Source organism: Arvicanthis niloticus, chromosome 23 (genome assembly GCF_011762505.2).
Source record: "Arvicanthis niloticus isolate mArvNil1 chromosome 23, mArvNil1.pat.X, whole genome shotgun sequence".
Lineage (NCBI taxonomy): Eukaryota > Metazoa > Chordata > Mammalia > Rodentia > Muridae > Arvicanthis > Arvicanthis niloticus.
The window spans coordinates 14,362,408-14,380,033 of NC_133430.1; the positions used below are offsets into that span (position 1 = coordinate 14,362,408).

Sequence of the window (17,626 nt, forward strand, 5' to 3'; positions counted from 1 at the left end):
AAAGGGCCAGCCTCTATATATACTAGAATCTTCCAATACATACATATCTGCAATGAGGTTCAAGTCATGAATTAGGCACAGGAGACTCCCATCAATACCCAGCAAAAGAGGACAGTTGTAACAAAATATCACAGTAATGAGAGTGGGGTCCCTGTCCCTAAAGAGTCAATACAGATATTCACGCGTTTGGATTGTGACTGATCAAAGCTTCAGAAAAATGGAATAGGAGGAGGCTCAGGGTGTTGGGTGTGGGGGTTGTAGGTGCTAGGGCTTGAGTAAATAATTGGGGTTGGGAAGTCTTTATTGGCCACATTTACATTTTAATTTTAAATGTTTTAGTGTAAAATACACACATCACAAATTTTACCCATTTCAAAAAAAATTTTTTTTTGAGGTGTGATCTCAGAAAGCCCAGCCTAGTCTTGAACTTACAATGTGCCTTAGAAGGACTTTAAACTTCTGATTCTCATGTCAGTATCCCCTGGGTACCAGTTGAGACTACCGAACAAGTTTGGGTTGCAAGTATGGGCCACCTTTCCAGCTACCTTGTGTGTTTGGATTTGAACGGAGGGCTTCATGGTAGAGAAGCATGCTACAGACAGAGCCACATCCCCAACTCTTCCCGCTAGCTATTTTTACCTTTACAGTTCAACAAAATGAAGATGCATGCATTACCATGGTCTTTCTGGGCCATTAGGTATTTGCTCCCATCTCCCCAACCTCCACAGTCCTGTCAGCCATGCCTACTTTCTTGTCTATAAGTTTGACTCTCGGGGTGCCTCACATAAATGGAACCAGTGGTATCTGTCCTTTCCTATCTGGCTTTGATGGGTTGAATTCTAAAATGTGCATGTCCTGTGGCCTAGAGTTGAGGTCCTGAGACCCTTGCATTACCAAAGACAGCAAAATGGCAGTGCTGCATGACACAGAAAGCTGGACACCACCTCCATCCGAAGAGGGTCCTGAGGGAAGATGCAGTTTACTTCAGTGGCCTGAGGTATGATGCAGCTGTTTAACAGAACAAAAGATGTCATCTATAAGAATGACCAAGAGAGGTGAAGTTTAAGCAACGCCCAAAACCAAGTCCCTCGAAAACCCACCTACTCAAATCCCCAAAAACAAGTTAAGAGGTAAGTTAAGCAGAGAAAGACTTGATTTTGTTTAAAAGAAGCCAGTGAGGTGGTGCACACGCGTTATCTCAGTGCTATTGAGTCTGAGACAGGATGGAGCTTGGGTCTGAGGCTACTCTGTGCTGCACTGTGAGATTCTTGACCCCAAAAAAGAAAAGAAAGAAAAAAAAGAAAAGAACAAGAAGGAATAAAGATGGAGAAAGGGGGATACGTGTGAAAGGATACAGGCATGTACCGTGTGCACTGCAGCTCTGCAGGAGCGTGTAGGCGAGCGTGTTAAGCATGTTCCGGGGAGAACATATCTAGGCAGAACTGCCTTTAACATTGGCTTTACTTAAGAATGGATAATGCCGATTCCTTCTGAATATATATCTCCTCGCAGCGAAGGAAAGCTCTCTCTACCTCACGATGCAATCATCCTACATACAACAGTAAACTGGATGTGTGTGTCTATCAACAGGCAGACACAGGGGAGATACTCAAGCATTCACATGGTGGCTCACAACCTTCTATAACTCCAGTTTCAGGGGACCCACAGCCACCTTCTGACCTCTGCAGTACTACACACGTGTGCACCTATATATGTGCAAGTAAAACACTCATACATGTAACATGAAACAAATCTGAAACAAAAGTTTCTAAGACAAACACAAAAATACTCATGGCAGGAGTAAACATTGGCTAAAAGTGTGAACTACCTGTCTATCCAGTATATGATGGGTGGAGTTGGGGATGCGGCTGGCTAGCAGGCACGAGGCTCTGGATTCCAGGTTTCACTCCTAGCATGGAGTGGAGAGGAGGAGGAGAAAGAGAGGGAGGAGGAAGAGGAGGAAGAAAAGGAAGAGGTGGAGGAGGAGGGAGAGGAGGAAGAGGAGGAGGAAAAGGAGGTAGAGGAGGAAGAGGAGGAGGAGGAAGAAGAGAAGGAAGAGGAGGAAGATGAGGAAGAAGAGAAGGAAGAGGAGGAGGAAGATGAGGAAGAAGAGAAGGAAGAGGAGGATGAGGAAGATGATGAAGAGGAAGAGGAAGAAGAGGAGGAAGAAGAGAAGGAAGAGGAGGAGGAGGAAGAGGAGGAGGAGGAAGAAGAGAAGAAAGAGGAGGAGGAGGAAGAAGAGGAAGAGAAAGAAGAGAAGGAAGAGGAGGAGGAGGAAAAGGAGGATGAGGAAGAGGAGGAGAAAGAGGAGGAAGAGAGGGAAGCAAGAGAAATAGAGAGGGTAGGATAGGTATGGTGACGAGAAGGGAAGTGGAGAAAAGAACTGAGGAGGAAGGACCAGACAGGGAGGGGAGGGAAAAGAAGGCGGGCAAGGAGTCCAAATAGAGCAGTAGTCTTTGTTCATGGCTGTTCCTAGGAGAAAAGCAATGTCCACTGAAGCAAAAGAGAGCTGAGTACACCAACCAGGGTGGGTGGGGGCCCCGCCCCTAGGCCCACCTCACATTTTCACAGGAAGTGGGTCAAAGGGAGAAGAAATCCTATGCAGGACCCATGCCCTGGGCTCAGGCCTAGGCTGAGGGCTGGCTCAGCATCCCCTGGCTGGTACTCCCTGGCCAGGCTCACTGCCCCTCTGAGTCTGTGAGCTGGCCCATGGCCCTGGCTGCCACTCAGATAAGCCGTCAGGAGATGCCAGATGTCCTGGTAGACACCCACTCACTATGGCCTCCTTCCCTGGCTCTGCAGAATGGGACTGGAGGGATCTGCTTAGTTTCTGGACAGAGGGATTTTGACAGGTGAAAGTATTTGAGAAAGAAAATCCTTCTGCTGCAGAATGGATGGAGAGAATTTCTTTAAAAAAAAAAAAATCAACCTTTCAGCTCAAGCAGGCCTTCAGTGAAATATAAGAATTTCTCTGATTATGTATCTAATATTGAGCAGAGAGGGGAGGGAGCAGATAAAAGACACTCCCCACTGAACTGGCTCTTCCTATTCCCCACATGCCATGTTTATGATTATGGGTTTAGAGTATTTTCCTTCTTGTGTTTCATAAAGGACAGCATCCACTCACTCGGCTCACCCCTCTGCCCTCTCCCTGATATTTCACAGCAGAGCAGGGGGAGAAAGAATCAGCTGACCCTGCTTGCCATTCCTGGCAAGCAACTTGGTGAGCAGACTCTGAAGCCAAGCGACTCACCAGGAGCCAGGCTCCACCACATTTTCCAGAATTCCCCTTCACTCTTCAAAATTTTATTCTGTCATGGGAGAGGCAGACTGCTGAAAGAGAGGTGTGTGTGTGTGTGTGTGTGTGCAGCTGCACATACATATGGATGCTTGCATGCAAGGGTATGCATGTGTGTGAGTGCATGGGTATGAATGCATGCGCATCTGTACATGCATATGGATGCATGCATGCATGCAAGGGTGTAAGTATGTAGATATGTGAGTGGGTGTGCAGATAATGGAAAAAGACCAACGAGGAAAGCTAGAAGAGGAACAGCAGGGTGGCTGAAGAGGTTGAGGTGGCTCGGAGATGGAGCTTGGTGATGAGCGGTCCTATGGACCTCACAGCACAGTTCCGGTCATGCTGTCCTCTAATTACCTGAGATGCGGGTGCCGTGGTATCCACCACACACATGGGAGAAAACTGAGGCTTGGAGAAGCTGGAGGTGTTGACCAGAGTCTCATGTCGGGAGATCTAGGCTGGGCTGCTCACGACTGTGGCCCCGCCTTGTCACAAATACAGAGCAAAACTGATCACATACAAGGAAGTTCTGCCTCCACCAAGACCCCTTATGTTCCTGTGGTTGCTGACAATGGCCTCGTGGGCTCAGCTTGCACAGGTGTTATTTGCTCTCTCCTCTCTGCTCTTCATGGACTGAGAAGTCCTTTACCCAAGACCTCAGGGTATCATTTCATGGCAGGCCATGGATCAGGTGCAGTTTCCCAGCAAGGTTGGTTGTCAAGAGTCTGCTGTGGACATGGTTATTTGTCACAAGATCAGAGGACTCCTTAGAAGATGGACTACAACTCCATCAGAGCAAGAAACTGCATCCCCAGTGCTTCCTGATTCAGATTCTCCCAGGACACTTTTGGCATCACTTCAAAGTAAAGCAAGGAAAACTCACCCATGAAATCAGTCTCCTGTGTGCCAAAAGCATGCCTGGACATACTAAGAGGGTACCAAGACATGGCAAGAGCAGTACTCATGTCTGAAAAGCAGACTGGCCCATGAGAGGACAGCAGCCAAAGATGACAAGTGACCATCCGCATTGCCCATCTGGGGCTCCAGTTCTGACCAGAACCATTTCAACTTGCCAATTAAGTTTCTGCCAGACCCACCTCCTACTTCCTGGTCAGAGACACGATCCTTCATGAAAGGTGATGATATTCTATCTTGTTCTATGAAAGCCAACAATGGCAGAGCCATCCCTTCTATGCTTGTTCATCAAGGCCAGGAAAGAGAGGCCACCGGCATCACTGAGAGCTGGGTAGCCAAGGTTTCAGTGGCCCCATCACTGGCTCCTTTCCAGAGAAATCTCCAGTCTGGAGAGACGTGGGCTGTGGGGGAATATGAAGGGCCAATGTATCTCTCTATGCAACATACTATTACGTATTTCAGTTTCTCTGTTAGACAGGGTTCTCCAACCATAGGTGGCTACACAAACTGTAGTCTCCTTCTAGGGTCACCCCCAACAGAAGTGGGGTGAACAGATTGGAGCAGCAGGGGTTGGAGGGCTTTTGTGTGGAATTAAATTAAGAAACACTTACAAATCGCCAGGTCTTGGGCTTGACACATATACACCAGTTGATCAATGAGGACAAAGTGCGTCTCCTATCCTTAGTCAGACTTGGACTCTGGAATCTGGTCACACTGTGCATAGCGTGACCTGAGAAGCTAGGACCCTAAGCTGGGTCGCTGTCTCAGGAAACCAGCTGTACCTAGATGTTTGGGAAGCTGCCTGGCTGTATTCAGGGCTCAATTCTGTGCTCTAAAGGGGCATTGTGTGAAGCAGGTCCCCAGCAAGAGTTATTCATGAATGTGGAGATGGAAACACCCTCTTAGCTGGAGGATGCCAGGGTGCATTAGGGCCACACGCTGGGACAGCCTAAGAGGCCATTGGACTGTTGGTGGTCTGAGCTGACTCTGAGCTCTGCCCTACAGAGACCCCAGCAGACCTTCAGATAATTATCTCCTCCCAGGGAAGGATTTCTCTCCCACCATTGTGGGGATTTGGGGGAAAGAGCCGGTGTTACTAATTGGTGTCTTCCCAATAGCCCCCCCCCCCAACCCCGCTGCCACATTAGCACTGTGGGGATTACATTAAGACAGTGTGGAGGTAAGACCCAGAATAAACACAGGGGCCTTCCCTAAGTGCATTCTTGCCAGCAACTTAAATTGTGTGGACCCCCAGAGCCTGCTCCTGGGAGATTTAAATACTCATTCTGAAGTACAAGTGGGGGTGGGTGGAGGCTTAGTCGATTTCTACGGATCCTGACTCCCTTTGGCATCTTCTAGGGGGCTTCGTTTCTGCACTGTTTGATTCCCTTTGACGATTGTCAACTTAGGTTTTACTAAAAACTGGAGAAGACTTTGTTCCGGGGTGTGGGGGGGAGGGGTGCCGCTGGCTTAGAAACATGAGCCAATCCCGGGCTTGTCCATCTACCCTGGCACCATTTATTGCTGTGTTTCTGAACCGCTCGGGGTAATCAATTCCAGAGGCTGGGAGAGGAGAACCTTGGCAAAGGAGCCTCTCTCTTGGCCATCGCTTCAAATATTTTATGCAACTATAGCATTTTGATGGGGCTCAAAATTTGGACACTAGGACATCTCCATGGTCCCTTGTATGTTGGTATTATGTGTCCCCCTGCCCTTTGGAGAGCCATTCTTGGGAGGTCCTGCAGCAAAGCACTAACAATGTTCAAGGTCTAAGCCAAGGGTTTTGCGGAATTTGTTATGAAGGTCTTGAGAAATGGCTGAACTGAGGTCACTTTTTATTGACCATTTATTGTATGCCCAGCTGTCCAGAGGGCTGGTATCCACCTTCTTCTTCAGCTTTGACAATAGCCTAGTAAAGAAACCAGTTATTGTCCCTACCTCTCAGGCAGTGAGCACAGGACAGGATTCATACTCAACACCTCGCTCTCCACTCTGCTGCACCCCCATGGAAGGAGAATCATGACTCCACTGATAAGCTCTTCTGAAGGAGCCAAGAGCTGCACCCTGCTAATTCCCTCACCTCTGAGAAGTGGGGGTGCTGGGTCCTAGGGTGTAGAGTCCTTAAGTTACAGCCACTTAGACCACACCCTCTTCTCAATCTCCCCGCTCCCCAAGAACCAATGGTCCAACTCTGCAGAAACAAACAAGCATCTTACTACTCCCTGTTGCCTGCCCCCAGCCCATCCCCCACCACCAGGGCTCTGCCGCCCCTCCCCACAGAAGCTCACTGGGTACAGAGATCCAAGTTTGGAAGGTTCTCTCAACCTTGGGGGAGGGAGGCCCCCACCTCCACTCTGCAGGCCCAGAGAGACACGTCTGTGCCGGTCCTGCAGCAATCAAAGACAGTTTCCAAACCGCTGCTTCTTACTGACAAACACTTGTACTTTTTCCTTGAATTCAGTAACAGAAAACAGGCTTTTCCCTGTAACTCATGGAAAACCATCTTTGAGCAGGACCTGAAAATATCCTGCTCCCCCTGTCTCTGCCTTACCTCCTTGCCACAGGACAGAGGCAATGGAGGTCCTTGGTAGTTCGGCTCTGAAGGCCCCGCAGTGGACAGATGTGCCCTGGACTCTGGATCTGGATCTGGGCTGAGCTTAAGCTCCACCACAGGCTCTGATCCTCCGCCAGCTGTGGGCTTCCTCTCCAGCTCTAAGGCTGCTGGGAAGGCCAGTGAGACGAGACAAAAACAGCCAGCTGCAGCTTTGAACCCATATAACCCAGTCCGTCCGTCATCTGCCCATGTGTGTGGTTGTTTAGGACTTCCGAGACCATGAGGTGACCTAGCACCCAGTGCTGCTCAGCTTGGGACGTTTGTCCGTGGATGGCACAGTGATAGAAACACTTCCAGTTAAAAAAAAAAAAAACTGCAGGTGAACTTGATCTTACAGCACATACTTTCCTTCCCAGGACTCGGTTTCTGCTACCATGTAACAGTTATGTGTCGCTGAGTGTGAAGCCACAGAAAGGGAGACAGTCCCTGGCGCGTGGGAAGCATATGAAAGTAGCTGTGGGGCTAGGGATGTTACCTCAGTTGGTAGCAGGCTCGCCTAGCAAGAACGAAGGCCTGGTTTGATTCTCAGAACTGTACAAACCCATGTGGTAGGGGAATTCTCTGTAATCTTGGCATTGGGGAGATGAAGGCAGGAGGATCAAGTTCAAGTCCATTCTCAGCTATATAGTAAGTATAGGGCTATCCTGAGATACAGGAGACCCTTTCTTAAAGTCAAACAACAAACTTAGCTGTTGTAGGTTCTCACCATATTTCATCTAGTCCCTCCTGAATAAAAGATAGAATTGATGCTGCACTCTTATGCTTCTTAGTCTGGTTTTTTATTGTTTGTTTGTTTTTTTGTTTTTTTTTTTTGTTTTTTGTTTTTTGTTTTTTGTTTTTTTTTGGATAACGGCTACTTGCAAAAGGATCATCCTCAGAACACTGACTGTCACAAACTTGAGATAATGTGTGTGCCACTCTGTGAGGTTAGTTGTCTTCTAAGTGGCTTGTGCTCTGGTAACCTGAGGTGGACGGCAATAATGCAATTTTCCCATGGCGATGTTGTTCTAGAGGGAGTGTGTCCATTCCGCTCGGGCCGCTGAAACCCAATCTGCAGGAAAGGACATTCAAACCGAATTGGAGGTTAAATTTCATTTGCTGATTTAATAAAAACTAACAGGATGGATTTGGGGATATTTCATTAATCTTTCTTCCCTTCCAGTGCAAAGGAGATTAAGTTCATCCCAGCTCGGCCTTAGCTTTCTTTCCTGCAGCAGACTGCAATGTCCACATCTTCTCTGGCAAGTTAAAGCCTAATTAGTCACACACAATTCTCCCCTGACCCTGTCACCGCTCGCAGGAAAGCACTGAGCAGCAGGCGTGAAGGTGCACATGCAAGTGAGTGCATGCGCAGCATACGTGCTCACCACACACATTCATATCACACATACACACAACAGTACACCACATACACACAGGCGTATACATATTTACACGCTTTCACTTGTACTACACACACATATAACACCACATACATCATATGTCATATGCACATATATAACATCACACATATGTACACACATATGCATGTATCATACAAATGTATCAAATGCATGCAAACCACACACATATACATCACATATATACCATGCTAACTACTTCACAAGCATATATGACATATCACAAGCATATATGACACATGCACACACACCAAATGCTCTCAGTACATACAACATAATACATATATAATATCACACTTATATATCATACACATGTACATATCACACACAGGCACCACAGATACCACACATATGTGCATATACCACAAATAACATATCTATCCATCACACAAATTATACCACATCTCATGCATGCATACATCTATACATGATTGCACAGAAGGTGTAAGGGAAAAGAGATTTTAGGTTTGGGGGTTCCAGGAGTTGGTGGTGAAGTCAGAACTCGGTCAATTTTAATCTTGTGACTCTGCACATGGAATGTGACCTTTCTGGGGCCTTTTCTCTTTTGTAAATTGGGAACAAATAATCCCTCATCCCACTGCCTCAGAGACAAACACAGAAGGAACAAAGATACCCTTTTAGGGTGCAGTCTATCATGGGAGAAAGGGCCTCAACAGAAGAGCTCCTCCAGGCCAGAGTGTGGCTCAGGAGCAGAGCAGGTGCTTCGGATGTTCAAGACTGTTCTGGAATGTTCATCCTCAACAATACAAAAAAGCCTCCATCCTTAGTCCCTTAGCAGAAGTCCTCACAGGGATCAAGGCTGCCATGCCTAGTACGACAGGGAGGGGTGGGGGACCTCAGAGAGGGTGGCAATGTCACTCCTAAGCCAATCTTACAGCTTAAGCACTAGGCTGAAACCTTGGTAATAACGAGTCTTCACAAGAAAGAGGGACTGTATCACCAGCCCCATCCCACAGACCGGGAAGCTGAGGCTTAGAGGTCAGAGTGCAAGGGCCAAAGCCAGGGCTTGCTTTCCAGTGCCGCCCTAGTCAAAAGTGGAGGGAGGAGGCCAAGTTAAGGGGTTTGGAACTCGATCTTCAAAAGAAGAGGGTATTGGCTGTTGAGTTTGGTCACAAGAAACAGCAGTGCAATTAGGGTGGTAGAGCAGGTACCCCAGGGCATGATGGTAAGGCCTGGTCTGGCCAGAGAAGGGAGCCAGAGGGTATCGAGGCAAAGTGGGGTGGGGGTGGGGGAGATAGTGACCAGTCAATCTGGAATTCCCCAGCTCCTTGGTGTGAGCCCAGAGGACCAGGGGACACCTGTCCCTTCCCCCTGGCCCTACTCCTATGTGAACTAGCAAACTAGTGTCCTTGGCCACCATGACCACTGACTGCCTTTTTGCAGAGCCAGGAGGACAAGGCTTTCTACGACTGAATGGTAGCCCTCAGGCCTCAGCCTTGTTCCTTCCATTCTTCTTTTCCAGCACCAAGCCTCCTACCTGTTAGCTCTTGGTTGTCTTCCTGGATGGGAGATAACATCTCCACCTTGTCCGAGCTCTGCCCTCAGAACCTAAACAAAGAACAGCCTCCTTTGGGAAACTCAGTCCCCATCCCAGACTGTCTGGAGAAGAGGGCCCAACAGGTTCCCTGGTCCAGACTCTGCACTGCAACGGAAGATGGCTGATCTCTGCCTTGTCAGTGTCTGTGAAAACATGTCTGCCTTCTGCTAGGCATGACAGGACCTGCTGAAATTCCAGTAGTTAGGAGCCTGGGGCAGGAGGACTGGAGTTCAAGACCAACCTGAACTACCTAGGAGACCCTATTTCTGAAAAGAAGAATAAAAATGAGAATAAAATTAAAAGGAGAAGGAGGAAGAAGACAAAGAGGAGGAAGAGGAGGAGGAAGAGATGTTGCCTTCACTGTCAGTTGCAGTAGTGAACCCCATTAGGTAGACTTCCATGGACCAGCAGCCTGGCTCAACCTGGATGGGCAAGCCTTGGGTTACCAAGTGTACTTCATATTTTCCTCATCACTGTGACAAAACACTTGACAGAGGAGACTTAAGAGAGGAAGTACTAGGCTGTAGCTCAGTTGACAGAGGTCTTACCCAGTTTACACAGAGCCTTGAATTTGGTCCCCAGCAAATGCATAGACTTGTGATGACATGAGTCTGTGATCCTAGTACTGGAAAGGTAGAGGCAGAAAGATGAGAAGTTCAAGGATGTCCTTAGCTACTTAGGAAGTTTGAAGTTAGGATGTGCTACATGAAACACACACATACACACACACACACACACACACACACACACACACACGCATGCACATGTGCACATGCACGCATGCACACATACATACACACATGCACCCATGTACAAACACACACAGGCACACACACATGCACACACGCATGTACACACATACACACATGCACCCATGCACAAACACATACACACACATGCACATGCACGCACACATGTGTACATGCACACACAGGCACACACACACACAATGCACCCATGCATGCACACACACACATGCACCCATGCACGTGTGCACGCACACACACACACACAAGCACAAATGCACACACACATACACATGCATGCACACAAATGCACCTTGAAGAAGGAAGGATATGTTTGCGCTCACAGTGTTAGAGTCTGCCATGGTAGGGAAGGAAGGTGCTAGGGACTGGGAAACAGTATGTACCACCCCTGTGAAAGTCACAATGGGAGCACAGTATGGTGGAAGCAGGTGGCAGCTCCTCACAGGGCTACTGGGATGTGAAGGAGCAGAGGAACAAGAAGCATAGCAGAGCTCTAACCACAAGGCTCGCCCCTCATAGCCTACAGCCTCTAGCTATGCCCCAAATCCCCAAAGCTGCACAGTGCCCTCAACCCAGACAGCCCCACAGCTGGGGACTAGGTGTTCAAATACATGGGAGAAGTGTCAGGTTCACCTTGCCAGCCTCCTCTGGAGAGCTCTCCCCTCAGAACCCACAGCATGACAGGAGTCGACTTTATCCCTCTCCCTGATATCCACTGGTGTTGCCTCTCTGTCCAGAACAAGATGAACTGGGGCAGCCAAGGCTAGCCCAGGAGGCAGCCAATGGTCACAGCTACAACAAGGTCATGATGGATTCCTCAGCAGAGGCTGAGTGTCAGTGGAGGTGGCTTGGACCACAATGGTGAGCACATCCCAGCTCCTCCTGGTCCCTGTCCTCCCTGAGCCAGGGCACCAACAGCAGGTGCAGCAGCACCTTTGGTCAGAACTGAAATGGCAAACACACATGTGCTAACTATGTGAGACTTCACAACAGGGGAACACAAGTGTTAGGAAGCTTCCCTCACCTGACCCGGAATCATGGGTGGTGGGGCTAGCGGACAGGCATAGGCAGAACCTTGTCTCCTAACCTTCCTTAGGTGGTCTCAAGCAGAGTGGGCAAGTGCAGGGAAATGGACCAGCCATCCTTGGAGTCCATCACTAGTCCCCAGGCCTCTGCCCATCCCTTCTTCCTTGGTTAATATTGATTATCAATCTGCTAGGATCTAGAATCATCTAGAAGACAGACCTCTGGGTACATCTATGAGAGAGTTTCTAGACTGGGTTAATTAAGTAGAAAGAACCACCGTTAGTGGGTTAGGGGCATCTGTGGGCTGGTCGTGAGCTAAATACAAAAAAGGGTGTAAGGTTAGCAGAAGCATCCATCTCTTTCTGCTCCCCGACTACAGACACATGTGACCAATTCCTGCGGCCACACTGTGCTCACCTTATAGATTGTAGCCTCAATCTGTGGGCCAAAATAAACCCTTCTTTCCTTAAGTTTTTTTTTTTTTTCAGGAATTTTGTCCCAGCAATGAGGAGAGTCCCTAATGCACCTTCCTTCCATCCTCCTTTGGGAGCCAGGAGCCCTCCCTGATGCAGCTAGGACACCCTCTAGCCCATCCCCCTCTTCTCCCGCTTCCATAGCTGGTCAGAAGGAACCATTCCAAGAATAGGGACTGGATCTCTTGCCCTTCCTCTTGCCTGTGCCCTGGCATGTGGCTTCTGATTCTGAGGCTAATTTGAACCCTCCCTTGGCCTCTGGCCATATAAACTGGCTGGCCACTCTGCCCTTGTCTCACCAGACATGTAGCTACTTCCGGGATGCCATCCATCTGCTCCCAGGTGTCCCAGATGGCACGTGTGGCATATGCTGTGACACACATGCCCATAGAGTCATCTCTCTGGACTGTGACCTGGGACTGGTGTGCCACCCACTGGTTTTTTTTTTGTTTGTTTGTTTGTTTTGTTTTGTTTTGTTGATGAGCACGTACTTGGACAAATGCTGTTGAAACAGAAATGGCTCACATTTCCAGCTCACATATGCCTGTCTCAGCTGGACACTGCTAGTGTGGGCCACAGTCCCTCACTGTCACCCTTTCATGCCTTGAGGTGTGCTGGGGGAGGGTCTCTCCTGGGAAATAGATTGACCATCACTGGGCAGACGCTGGTGAGTCATCTTACAGAAGCTTGCAAAGCTGGTGTGGTTGGGAGCCTTTTGTGACTTGGGCCAGGGTGCAGCATTGGCCAGGTCTGCCTAGGATACACTGCTGTGGAAGGTATCCCAGCCCCTCTCAGATTTGGTTACAGCTGGTAACACCACAGCACCAAGACAGCACTATCAGAAGTTGCCTAACTCAATAGTCTGAGGCTGAAGTGTCCTCATCCATGTCAGGAACCATGGTGGGTGCCAGAATGTAGGTACCCTGGTGCATTGGGTATTTACAGAGCCACACGTATGCAGGGCTCCAGCATGGCTGGGCTCAGGCTGTGGGCTGACAGGCTGACAGCAAGCTGACCATTGAAGGACGGTGTGTGTCCTCTGTATAGAACCTGCCCACGTTTGACTACTTGGTTACGTTCACTGCTGAGTGGGTCATCTATCCTGTGTGCTTTGAATGTCCCTGTAGGACCTCCTACAAAGTTCATCAACCCACAGGCCCAGTTCATGCCAGCATCATCTGCTTTCATGTCTCTTTCGGAGGTCCAGAGGGGAGGAGACTTGGCCGAGGTCACAAAGCTGGGCAGACCCAAACTCCAGTCTCAGCCCCCTCCCTCAAACCAAGGAGCTTGCTGGATGGACAGAAGGCTGGATGGACAGAAGGCTGCTGAAATAGTGCCAAGTTCATGGTCAGGCCTCACTCCCCCTCCAGGCTAATTAGAAAGCGAGGCTGATCTTTGAGGTCTCTCCCAATTCTCCAAGCTGACTGCTCTCTTCTCTCCTCTCCTTACAGATCACAGAAGCCTTCCCAACTCTGTTCTCTTCTCATAGATGAGACTCAACTTAGACCTTACACACACACACACACACACACACACACACACACACACACACACACACACACTCCCATGTTCCAGGTACCCCAAAGGAGTAGCCTAGGTTGGCCAGGCTGCCCCCGTGTGGATCAGATCAGGAGAACTCTTGGGTAACCCTTCAGCTGCAGGCTGGGGCCTCTCATCCCACCAGCTAGGTGGAATTCCAGGCCAGAGTTGTGTTCTCACTCACCAGATGCTGGAGGGAAGAATGTGAATGTGGCCAGTGAGTCACAACCTCTTTCTCCACTGCTTTGTCTCGGTCAGTTCTCCAGAGAACTGTTTTCTGTCCTTAGGACCACCCAAGTGCACCAGCATCCACTGGGCTTTCCACAGGGGGAAGACAGCATCAGCCTTTAGACAGCACCTGCTGTTTATTTGGTACCCTGCCCTCAGCGCAGGGGGACACCCTCCCTCTAGGGATAAGAAAGGAGCAGAGCAGACGTGGGGGCTATATTGCTGGTTTGCAGGATTCTGCCTAACTCACACACTCAAAACAGCTTGAAGAATGCTGAAAACTATCAGGATCAAAATGTTATGCGTGCCAGTAGTTTGACCTCTGACCTCTCTTAGGGAGGCATCTCTGCAGGTTCACAGGGCAACTTTAGCCTGAAATATCAGAGATCACTTTCTTGGGAAGCTGGAGGCTGTAAGTCGCGAAGTTCACGGAGTTGGTAGGATTGGTTCTCCCGGGCTTAATCTGAGGCCTGAAGATGGTGCTTCCCCTCAGTCTCCACATCCTCGTCCCTTTGTGTATCTGTGCCCTAGCTCCTTCTAAGAACACCAGTCCCATTGAGTCAGGACCCAGCTCCATGGCCCCACCTTAATTTCACCTTAATTGACCCCAAGGAAGGTCACACGTGGAAAAGAAGGGTACAGCTCCGCCAGCCATAATGGCCTTACAGGTACCACCTGGATTCTGAGTCTGGCTCCCTACCCAGAGTAATAGCCACATGAGTGAATCAGGATCAGATCCTGAACACTTAACACCCGCCCCTCTCCCACATGGCAGAATCAACCACCCTGCGAATTCCAAGTCTCTCGGTGTGGTCTAACATCTCTAGGCTGGGACATTCTGGGGAGTTGGGTGCAGGTAGGGTCCCAGGCTGGCTGGAGCACAGGATGCCTACCAGTGAACTTGGCGAAGACCAGGCTCACATGTGAGCTAGGCTGGCCAGGGGTCAGGAACATCTGCAGTGCAGAAGCTTGGAGAATGAAGCTGGGCGAAGAAGCCAGGAAGAGCAAAATGCAGATGTGGGGAACATTCTGCCGAGGGTGGCTTCAATCGGAAGGGATGGCACAATGTGGTCATCAAAGGAAGGAAATGGGCTGCATTATAGAGGTGACCTGAAGGGGGCAGTGTAGGGCTAAAACCTTCTCTTAACTACCAGATCCGGTGGAATGCAAGGCTTTACTGCCCTGGAGAATGGGTACCCTTTCTTCAATGCAAGTGGAGCTTATGAAGGGTTCTGAAGGACTCTCGGAGGCCTTGATGGGGGTGCGGAGAGGTGCAAGCTAATCCCAGCCTCCAGCCCATCTCCACATCCACAAGCATCTCTTGTCCACCCAGCCTTGATCTTCCTCTCCAGCAGGCACGTCCCACCGCTGTGGCTGCGTCAGGAATTACCTTTCTTTTGGGCCAAAGACAAAAAAGAATGCAGGCTGCTTTCCAGGCTTATTAAATTACACATGGCGTATTCTTCCCGAGCGCGTCCCGTCTTAGTGGAGCTTAGAGCTACGCTCAGGCCAGCCGGGCTCCGGTTACCTGTAATGAGTACAGCGATCCGGGGCTTAGCGATAATTCCGCGCTGATTCTCTGTGCTCTGGAGCCCTGTTGGCCAACTTGGCCCACGATGAAGATCAACACAAGGCCCCTTCCGCCCAATGTCACTGTACTCTCCTTGGTCCTCACTGGGGCCACCACCACCCTTCTCTCCTACTTAAGTGTGGCTGAGTGCTCTCAGGACAGATTAGACAACAGTTTACACCCCCTTGGGGAAGAACGAAAGTTGGAGCAAGAAATAAAAACCCAAACCAAAAAAAAAAAAAAAAAAAAAAAAAAAAAAAAGTAGCTAATTCCATCCTGTCAGCAGTAGATATTAAAACTACAATAGTACTACTGTTGGGTTTTAATTTAATTTTCAGAAAGGTAAGCAAAGCCCCCAGTGCAGGCTATAGAGGAGGTGCTGGACCCTTCCCCCCACCCCCACCCCCTGAAGGCAGACTGGAGTTTTCCTGGGGCCTGGGAAGATTCCCAGCCTCAATGAAAGATGTCCCAAAGTCTAGCTCAGTCACAGCTGTATTGTTGAGCATCTGCTTGGCGTCTGACCTTTGCCATCGTCTGCACGTTTTGTAGTGGCTCTGAGGTAGGCGTGGTCATCTCCGTTTCATGGAAGGAGAAACTGAAGGTTAGAAAGGCTGTGTGATTTTGCTGAGGGTGCCCAGCCAACAGAGAGGGTAAGCTGAGACTCAGCCTCGGCCCTTCCTTGCACAATGGGTTTTCCAGTCATGAACCAGGCTCTCTTCATTCTCTGCTCAAATCCTGGGGACCTGGGAGACTGGAAGGTCACCTCATTGGCTGTGTCCCCCTGTGATCCTCGAAAGCAGCTTGTTTCTTAGCTATCAAATGGCGCTCACATCCTAACTCTGTTGAGAGCCCTGCCTTCTCCTCCCAGAACTGCATTCCTCTGCATTTGTGGGGCCCCTCTTCTCTAGTGCTGGGACTGGGCTTCTGCATATCTTACCCAAGGGCTAACTATCATTGTAGACCCAGTCTAGAGCTAGGCAGAGATGAGGCAGGTACCCACCACACCCCTGGGAGTCTCTCTACTCCCCATATTCCCAAGATCCTTCAGTAGAAACAGAAAGGAGGGTCAGAGTGAAGTGGAGGCAGAGCAGGCTTCTCAGTACCAGTCAACACTAGGGGCCACACCAACTTCCCCATACTGACAAAGAGTACCATGGCAAGTGGCCTGTGAGGCAGGACAGACAGAGGACACCAGGGACCTGGAAACATGTTCCCTCTCTGTGGCTCTTAAGCATTTCAGGATCCTTGGGATATTAAGCGGTGCCTACAATGACTTCTGAGAGACAGACAGATTGATCTCAGCTTGATCACAAGCATATAGGGTGCCTGGGGTATTTTCCTTATAATTTCTTGGCCCCAGTTTACACACACACACATACACACACACACACACACACACACACACACACACACACACACACACACACAGAGTTCTACCACTCCATGCCAACAGTGTGTCTAGATCTACAAGTGTCGCCTTATATTCCTGACCAGGACATGAGCTTTGCAAACTCTGGCTTTACTGTTTAGGGAGAGTTTCTCATCCACTATGAGAAAATCGGATCTCTGTTTTTCAGCTGAAGCATCAAAGAAGCAGCTGGAGCAGACATACTAGAACTCAAATTTGATGACATCATGCCTGTTTCAAGGACTCTGCCATGGGATTGCATAAAAATAAAATATGCAAACATTTGTATATTTTAGGTATGTATTCTTAGGTATGCACATGTACATCTCTGGATTTATTCACATGTGTCTATATGTATACAGCTGTGTATTGTATACACTTGTCTGTTCACACTCACGGGAACATTTTAACTGTTTCTGTTCAGGCACACATAGCTGTGCACATTTGCAGATTTACGTATAATGTATGTGAAGGTAACTTGCATGACTCTGCATCTCTCTGTACATATGTGTTCATATGTGTATGCTTACACACTTGTGTGTGGGCTGTGTGTGCATGTGCGTACAAGCTAGACCCTTTTTCCACTCCAGCCTGATGTCTTGCTCCTTTCTAACCCCACCCCCACATTACCAGGCAGCCTGAGATCCATTGAGTCCCTGTCTTCTCAGCGGCTGGTGGCTGCCCTTGAGGGGCCATTGCCCTGACTCTGGCGCCAGACAACCTGGGTCCAAACTCACATACTTCTCTCTGAGGGTATTCACCTATGTCACGGCTTTGATGGCACCTGATGTGTGAGATTTGAATACACTTTGGATGGTTCATGACAC

At 49.1% G+C, this 17,626-nt stretch overlaps 1 long non-coding RNA gene across 1 annotated transcript; it reads right to left on the reverse strand.

The window, feature by feature from the left end:
- Positions 1 to 325: 325 nt before the first annotated feature.
- On the reverse strand, positions 326 to 4,644 carry LOC143436621 (uncharacterized). Its single transcript, XR_013106515.1, has 3 exons — positions 4,399 to 4,644; positions 3,659 to 3,786; positions 326 to 1,008 (listed from the first exon to the last, which is right to left on the reverse strand). It is a non-coding gene; the product is annotated as an uncharacterized LOC143436621 (long non-coding RNA).
- Positions 4,645 to 17,626: the final 12,982 nt, after the last annotated feature.